Here is an 8,024-nt window from a genome sequence, read left to right as displayed (position 1 = left end):
CCAGCTTTTTGCTTTGTCCCACCAAAGTTTTTAATGCCAGACATTGTGTCAGTTGCAAATCTGACAACTCCGGGAGTTGTTGAGCTGTCACTGGAAACATGAAATGTGTGGTTTGCTTTGTTTTTGTATTGCCACATATTTTACAATGTTGACTTTTTGTTATGGACAACGGCCAAGACTAATAAATGAAACTAACAATGGATGGGGGGCTTGCCAACTTTTTTGCCCTCGCACGGTTCCTCTGCTTAGGACAGGTGCACAGCAGACCACGGGCAACTTCTCCACGCTGGCTATTGCTATGCCCAGCTGCACCTCTATCTGGTTAGGGTTAGCCTAACTTCTGTTGTCTATCCTTTGGTAACCTCTAGGTTAATTACTGCAGTACATTATATGTGTGGCTGCATCTGAAGACGGTTCGGAAACTTCAGCTGGTGCAGAATTCAGCAACTAGGTTGCTCACTGGGGCAAGACAGTTTAAGTATATAACATAAATCCTGGTCTGACTGCATTGGCTGCCAATGAGTTACCGAGCCCAATTCAAAGTGTTGGTTTTGACCTATAAAGACCCATGCGGACCCTGTGATCATCATCTGAGACCTTGCTGGATCAGGCCAATGGCCCATTTAGTCCAACCTCCTCTTCTCATGGTGGGTGACCAGATGCCCATGATGGGAAGCCAACAAGGAGGACCCGGTCACAAGAGCAACACTCTCCTGCATTTTGCAGCAACTGGGATTCAGAATCTTTACGGTCTCCACCTGTAGCAGGCAGAGCATAGGCAAAGCGATTTTGGTAGCTCAGAAGCTGACACCCTCCTTGGGGCAGCAGAGCTCTATGGAAACAAAGGTGACATCACAAAAGGAAGGAGGAGAAATGGAAAGGAGCGATCCTCTTTCCTCCACAAGAACCGCACCCTTTCCTTTTACAAGGCTCCTGTCAAAAGAGAAGAGACTGCCCTGCTGGCTAATGATGTTTTTAGGCACCTTGGTGTGTTCTACAAATGTCAACCTCAGGGAGGTGCCCTGAAAGTGGGCCCTGAGGCCATGTTGCTGAACGGACTTCTTGCTCCAAAACAGGCCTCTCCAGAGCCCAAGAGAAAAGATATTGCTGGACAGAGAGACATGATGCCGGCAACCTTTCAAGGCCATGACCTGCTGCAGTTTCTGGACTTCTGAGTAAACAGGTAGGAAAGGAAGGGGCTGCCCACTTGAAAACCCATGGCAGATGGCCATCCAACCTCTGCTTAAAAACATCCAGTGAAGGAGAGTCCACCACCTTCCAAGGGAGTCCGTTCCACTGTTGAACAGCTCTTACTGTCAGAAGTTCTTCCTGATGTTCAGCTGGAATCTCCTTTCTTGTATCTTGGATCCTACCCTCTGGAGCAGGAGAAAACAAGCTTGGCCCATGCTCCATAGGGCTATCACATCTCCTCTTAGTCTCCTCTTTTCCAGGCTAAACATACCCAACTCCCTCAACCATTCCTCATGAGGCTTGGTTTCCAGACCCTTCATCATCTCAGTTGCCCTCCTTGGGACTCATTCTAGCTTGTCCAATGTGCTTCTGAAACTGGGGTGCCCAGAACTGGACACATGACTCCAGGTGGGATGTGGCCAAGGCAGAATAAAGCAGTCCCATTGCTTCCCTTGATCTGAAGACTATACCTCTATTGGTTGCAGCCTAGTATTACATTAGCTTTTTTTGCTGCTGCATCACACTGTTGACTCAGGACAAACTTGTGGTCTACTAACACCCCTAGATCCCTCTAACGTGTGCTGCTGTCATGCCTGGTGTCCCCCATCCTATCCAGCACCTCTTCCCACTTGTGAATCCCTTCTTAAAGGATGGGGAAACTTACACACAGAGAGATTCTGCTAGTGAACTGATTCTGATCCAAACAGCTGTTGCAGATAATCATAACTTGACTCCTTTATCCTTTCTCTGCTCCCTTGTCCAGGTCCTCTTCAGTTGCAGGGGGAAGTCATGGTGTGTGTATGTAATTTTCTCCCAGCCTCCCAGAATATAACTGCCTGGAGTTGCATTTAATGAGTTTAGCCAAAATGGGCTGGCTGGAGTGCCTTCTTCCTGCAAGGCAATGGAGGAGCTCAATGGCAGACCGATGTGGCCCAGACAATGCCTGCCATTGTCCCGCCAGCTCTGTCTGCCAAGGCTCAGCCGAGGGATGAATGGGGCTTGTTTCTGCCGTGGGTTGCTGGCTTATTTATTTATTTATTTATTTGCTTGTTTAAAATGTTTCCATCCCACCCCCATCCTAGAGGCAGCTCACCACCATTGTTAAAACAACAACGCCCACCCTTTATTAAAAACACACACACACTGCACAATCAAAACAACGAGGTGGCATTCAACCTTCCATGCAGGAGCTCAGGTTCAATCCCCAATAGCATCTCCAGGTGGGGCCAGGAAAAGACTCCCTGCCTGAAACCCTGGAGAGCTTCTGCTTCCAGTCAGTGCAGACAATACTGAGCTAGATGGACTATTGGTCTGAATACAGTGGTACCTCGGGTTACAGATGCTTCAGGTTACATACGTGTAATGGTTCCTAAGGGGGTTGATCGTGCGTAAGCAGGTGCCTATCTTCCTGGCTGGGTGCAAACACCTGGCTGGGCTGCCAAAGTGAACCTCCTCTGTCCGGACAGCCACTCGCCCGTGGCTGACTCAATCGCTGGCAGAATCCGTGAGTGGGCGTTTCTTAAACTTTTTCCAGCAAAGAAGTTATTTGACGCCTAGTCTCCGCCTACCCTCTCTGCACGGAAGCCTCCTGCGCAGGGAGGGCGTGGGTAACGGAGGACCTCTAGTCTCTCCGCTGGTCCCAGGCAAGGAGTCATGGGATTGCCTCGCCACTTCCCCCACCAGCCCCCCTTCGCCACTGGTGCTACCCTGATTCTCCTCCCCAGAAGATGGGCTGCTTCTCCCGATCCCTGGACGCCCTCTGGAATCCCTCTGGGCTCCACGCTCTCCCTCCAGTACTGATGGCAGTTCCCTGACAATACGCTTCAGGTTACAGACTCCGCTAACCCAGAAATAGTACCTCGGGTTAAGAACTTTGCCTCAGGATGAGAACAGAAATCGTGCTCCGGCGGCGCAGCAGCAGCAGGAGGCCCCATTAGCTAAAGTGGTGCTTCAGGTTAAGAACAGTTTCAGGTTAAGAACAGACCTCCAGAAGGAATTAAGTACGTAACCAGAGGTACCACTGTATAAGACAGCTGCTTATTTAAACCATCCCTTTCTTTAGAACAGGGGGAGGCAACCTAAGGCCCAGGGGCCGGATGTGGCCCAATCACCTTCTCAATCCGGCCCACGGATGGTCCGGGAATCAGCCTGTTTTTACATGAGTAGAATGTGTGCTTTTATTTAAAATGCATCTCTGGGTTATTTGTGGGGCATAGGAATTCGTTCACCCCCCCGCAATATAGTCTGGCCCACCATGTGGTCTGAGGGACGGTGGACTGGCATACGGCTGAAAAAGGTTGCTGGCCCCTGCTTTAGAACCATGAGGACTAAAATCTCTATTTTAGTTTAGAGGAAGATGTACCACAGCTCAGTGGTACAGCATCTGCTTTGCACGCAGCAGGTCCCAGGTTCCATCAATGCTGGCATATCCAGGTAGGGCTGGGAATGTCCCTTGCCTGAAACCCTGGACAGACACTGCCAGTCAGTGTGGACAACACTGAACTAGGTGGACCAACAGCCTGGCTCTGTATTTGGTTTTAGCTCAGTGGAAAGCTGCTGCCAGTCAGTGTACGCAATACTGAGCTAAATGGACCTATGATCTGCAACTGAAGCTGCACCTGACTGAAACATCTGAAACGCTATAGAGCCGCTGCTGCCAGTCAGTGCGTGCCATACTGAGCAAGATGAACCAAGGGTTTTCTGATTCTGTACAAGGCAGCTTCCTGTGTTCCCACTGGCCTGAGTGGCTTCTTGCTCTGACGCAGCGTGATGTAGCTGCTTCTCCACAGCTTCTGCGTTCGGATCCTTACCAACAACCCTGGGTGCTAGGCCTCTTGCATCTGCATTTTGTCAGGTGGGAGGGTGCACGGCAGGCCACCCACAAGGGTGCTGGGTTGGGAGCTGGCTTTCCCAGGCTCTGCTGCAGCACCCAACCTCTCTCCCCACCCTTCCAGGATCTTATTGCCGAGGGAGACCCTTTTCTCTCTCGCCTTTGCCTCGAAAAGGCCTATGCGAAGCCTGGATGGGTGCCAGGGGGAGGGGCGAAGGGCAGGTGGCAGCCTGAGCTGGCACTTCCTTCATCCCTGCCCTTGCCTGAGCCACCATGATTTGAAGCCCCACAAGGCCTCTTGAGGGCAAATATTCTCTCGGCTGGGCGGGATCTGCCCAGACTCATCCCGGGAGCGACGTGGAACCGGAGACAGAGGAACGTTCCCACCGGAGCGCTTCCAAGTCCGTGGCTCGAGGCACTGTGTTCTTGGAGGGAGAAAGCAATAAACAGGTGGATGCAGGAACACCTGCCAGGTCCAGCGGACAGTCTCAACATGCGTAGGTATGGCCTACGGGCCAGGGGAAAGGCAGTGGCTTTGAGTTAGAGAGGAAGCCTTCTGAGGTTGTGAGCCACTTGGCTGCTTGGATCCTGGTAATGGTGGCCCCGAGCACCAGTCCTCTAATGAGATGGGTGTTTCCAGAACTCCAAGGCAGCTTTCATTTGAGGGTGGAAAGATAAAGAAATAAATCACTGGAGCGGGGTGTCAAGGACTTCTACACCTGGGGCTACAAGCCAGCCGGGCTCTCCTACAGTCAACACACAGTTGCTCCACCAGAACAAGGACATTCCTCATCATCTCAGGGATTTTCTACCTGAGAAGTTTTTACCCATGGGGCAACCCTTGAGCTTGTATCGCTGGAACAGGGGTGGCCTTTCTGTGGCCCCACAGGCCTTATCCAGCCTGCTAGTTGGTTCCTTGAGGCTTCCACAAGACCCACAGAGGGCTGTAGCTCAGAGGCGGAGCACCTGCTTTGCATGCAGAAGGTCCCGGGTTCATTCCCTAGCAGCATCTCAAGGTAGGTCGGGGAAAATGTCCCCTGCCTGGAACCAAGGGGAGCCATTGCTGCCTGTCAGAGTTGACAGTCCTGAGCAAGATGAGCCAATGGTCAGACCACTGATCCATCCAGCTCAGTACTGTCTGTGCTGACTGGCAGGAGCAGCTCCTCCAGGATTTTCAGACTGGGAAACATTCCCGGCCCTACCTGGAGATGCCACCGGCAACTGAACCTGGGGGCTTCTGCGTGCATATCTGGGACTCTACTAAGGAGCTATGGCCCTTCCCTTAAACGAGGTTCTAGTCATCGTTCTGAAGCAAGGGTGGAACTGAATAGGAGTATACTACAGAGTCAGACCGTTGGTTCCTCTAACACAGCATTATCCTGTGACTCTCCAAGGTTCCAGGTGGGGAACATCTACCTGGAGATGCTGGAAACTGAATCTGAACCTTCTGCATGTAAAGTGTAACAATACTATCAAGCAGTTGCATCCAGCTAAGCTGCACTTGAGAGTAGATCCACTGAAATTAAGGGGCCTAAATTAGACTACAACCCAAACCTTACTATTTCAGAGTGATATTTTCTTCCTTTCTCCCCCTTCTCATAGCGCTGGAGCTGTCCCTAGGCCTGAGCCTTCCTCTGATCCCGGAGGCAGCATATCAGGGCCCTTTGGGACCCCCTGTGATAGGTGTCCTTTGTGTTCCTCCACTATGTTTCACAGGAAGAAGGTGGCATGGCATCAGGCTGATAGCCCAGAGGAGGAGGAAGTCTGGATACTGTCATAGGGGACGGATATGGGATTGGCAGAGCAGTTGGTCTCCTCCTTGGGTTCAAAATTGGGAGGGGAGGCACTGGTGATGTGTGTGAGAGAGTCCAAAACTTGCAAGCTAAATCTAAAGTTATTTGCTTCAAGCAAATGAGGGATCTCTTGCAAGCACACTCCAGAAAATAATATAATCCACACATGATGCACCTTCAGCTAATGGTGTTTTGCAAATTCTGCCATCCAGCTTTTGAGGGTGGCTTTATATCAGGGGTAGGGATGCGGGTGGCACTGTGGGTTAAACTGTTTGTTTTCATTGTAGTTGTTTTGTATTTGTATGTTCTTATTGGAAAATTTAATAAATATTATTTTTTTAAAAAAATAAACTACAGAGCCTACGACTTGCTGATCAGAAGGTTGGCGGTTCGAATCCCTGCGACGGGGTGAGCTCCCGTCGCTCGGTCCCTGCTCCTGCCAACCTAGCAGTTCAAAAGCATGTCAAAGTGCAAGTAGATAAATAGGTACCGCTCCGGCGGGAAGGTAAACGGCGTTTCCGTGCGCTGCTCTGGTTCGCCAGAAGCGGCTTAGTCATGCTGGCCACATGACCCGGAAGCTATACGCCGGCTCCCTTGGCCAATAAAGCAAGATGAGCGCCGCAACCCCAGAGTCAGTCACAACTGGACCTAACGGTCAGGTGTCCCTTTACCTTTTACCTTATATCAGGGGTAGGCAAGCTTTCTTTAGCCTGAGGTCTATATTCACATATGGCAGCAGTACAGGTGCCACACAGTACTCATTCCACACTTGTAAGGAATCAGTCTTTTAGCATGGCAGCAGCTACACAGAATTATAGAATCACAGAGTTGGAAGGGAACCCTGAGGATCATCTAGTCCAACCCCCCTGCAATACAGAAATATGCAGCTGTCCCTTAAGGGGATCAAACCTGCAACCTTGGGGTTATCAGCACCACGCTCTAACCAATTGAGCTATCCATACACATTGGAACTCCATGTTGACATCAGGTGGCCACTTTTGCTGCACTCTTTTTGGTGCTTAAAACGTTTCTGTTTTGGCAAGCGTATCCAGACACACATAGAAGTTACAGAAGTTTTTATTTCTTGCTACAGTTGATTTTAATTCAAACATCTCTTTTTAACAGGTTCTCCTCCAAAATGTTAATTCTTTATTTTATAGCCTTAAAGGGCTCAGGACTGCAATACCTCAAGAACCACCTCTCTATACAAACCTACCTGGATCCTGAGAACATCTTCCGAGGGCCTTCTTTGTGTGCCTCCTCCACGAGAACTCTTGAGGGTGGAAACACAAGAACGGGGCCTTTTCTGCAGTGGCTCCCCGTTTGTGGAATACTTTCCCTAGCGAGGTTCAGCTGGCGTCTTCACTGTACACCTTTAGGCGAAAAACATTCCTCTTTAACCAGGCCTTTGTCTAATTGACATCCGATGTCCTTTTAAAATGTGTTGTGGAAGCAGGGATAATTGGGTTGTCCTTGTTGTTGTTTTTATAATGTATTTTCTGTTTTTTATATTGTGATTTTATGTTGTGAACTGCCCTGAGTTCTACAGGTATAGGGTGGTATACAAATTTAATAAATAAATAAAAATAATAAAAATAGTTTTGTACACTGCTTAGAGGTGGGGTTGTTGTTTTTTAAGTATCAAATGGCATATAAATGTTGTTAAATAAAAAAGAACTGCTCCAGTCTGGCTACTTGCAGCCAGAGGGAGGATCTGTTCCACAGTGCCATCACTGCAGGTGGCCAGGGGGAGGTACTGCAACTGTCAGATCAGCAGAGTCAGGCAGCTCCAGGGGCCAGGAAGATTTGGCCTGGTGCCATAAAGTGCTGGCCTTGAGCGATTTTTGACACAATGATAGACTGAAGCTCTGCTTTCTCTATAGCTCTAAAAAGGTTGCCAGCAACCATCCTGTCTATGCCCCTGTTGCAATACTGAACTGAATTTGGCAAAGCTGGGCTCGACTAGTTTTATTTTGTTTGTTTTGGATATTTAACCACAATATCCCGTACTTTCTTTCTTTCTTTTTTTGCAACTTTGGGGTCATGCTGGACACCTTCAAACTATGCTGGCAAAGCAGCCTTGGCCTTCAAATAAATTTTGGCTCAAGACTCTGTATGCTGAAGCCTGGGATTTAGTCACATTCCACATTCTGCATTCAAATGAAACCATCAGAGACAATCCAACAAGCTTTTAACATGGTGCAATGTTT

General features: G+C 49.3%; 1 long non-coding RNA gene across 1 annotated transcript; it reads left to right on the top strand.

The window, feature by feature from the left end:
• Positions 1-904: 904 nt before the first annotated feature.
• LOC307207579 lies at positions 905-7,425 on the top strand. The gene is made up of 2 exons (XR_013834740.1): positions 905-1,183; positions 6,940-7,425. It is a non-coding gene; the product is annotated as an uncharacterized lncRNA (long non-coding RNA).
• Positions 7,426-8,024: the final 599 nt, after the last annotated feature.

Source organism: Podarcis cretensis (genome assembly GCF_951804945.1).
Source record: "Podarcis cretensis genome assembly, chromosome: Z".
In the NCBI taxonomy this organism is placed as follows: domain Eukaryota; kingdom Metazoa; phylum Chordata; class Lepidosauria; order Squamata; family Lacertidae; genus Podarcis; species Podarcis cretensis.
The sequence above is the reverse complement of the archived record's forward strand: the minus strand, read 5'-3'. Positions and strand labels throughout refer to the sequence as shown.